The 734-nt window shown below is 53.1% G+C and overlaps 1 long non-coding RNA gene across 1 annotated transcript in view; it reads right to left on the bottom strand.

The window, feature by feature from the left end:
• Positions 1-269: 269 nt before the first annotated feature.
• The window catches only part of LOC108803070, a 12,142-nt gene continuing 11,677 nt past the window's right edge, over positions 270-734 (bottom strand). The window contains exon 3 of the long non-coding RNA XR_001942258.1: positions 270-280. This is a non-coding gene — a long non-coding RNA (uncharacterized LOC108803070). The remainder of the gene's footprint in view (positions 281-734) is intronic.

Raw genomic sequence — 734 nt, 5'->3', positions numbered from 1 at the left:
GCTAATCATCGGGTATGACGAGCGATGAGCGTCAGTCACTTTGAATAGCGCGGAGAAGAGTAAGGAGAGAGGATGAGGGAGCGCAGGGTACAATGACATCACAGCGCAGTCCCATAGTCTTCTATCTTAGACCTCTACTGGCTGGACGCATGTACATTGGCTCCTTGTAGCTGAGGTTCTAGTGTATGCTCCGTCTTCACACCAAGGCAGGACAGCCATGGGAAGGTTCCTGTGGGACGTCCTGAGACTCGGTCACTCGCCACCTCCATGTGGGGGACAACTGCAGCTCTGCTTCCTCCAGGCCTGTACTGTAGCACTCCATAGCAGCCAGTAACGTATGGACACCTCCCAGGAGGGGAGATCCCCACAGCTTCCCATCCCCCTAAACTCTCAGACCTGGGGCCTAGATAGTTATAGATACATCCTCATAGAGAGGAAACCCCCGGAGGGGAGACCATGTGACAGGAAGTGCCTCAGATATGTAATAGCTCTCCCAGCATGCACAGCAGGCCAGCCGGGTATTAAACATCCCTAATCTCTCGCACACCCGGCTGGAGAACACGGAACACAGCATGTGACTGACAATAATCACTGCACACTGAGAGCCAGCACACCGCTAAGAGGACCAACCTCACACTGACGGATCAGAACCACAGGAGGAGAATGTGGAGAAATATTACATCCCTACATCATTGTGAGACTCGGAGCTTCCTGTAATAAAGACCGCTCACTGC

This window comes from Nanorana parkeri, unplaced genomic scaffold (genome assembly GCF_000935625.1).
Source record: "Nanorana parkeri isolate BGI_ZX_2015 unplaced genomic scaffold, ASM93562v1 scaffold3359, whole genome shotgun sequence".
Taxonomy (NCBI): Eukaryota; Metazoa; Chordata; class Amphibia; order Anura; family Dicroglossidae; genus Nanorana; species Nanorana parkeri.
This window is presented reverse-complemented; position numbering and strand designations above follow the sequence as displayed.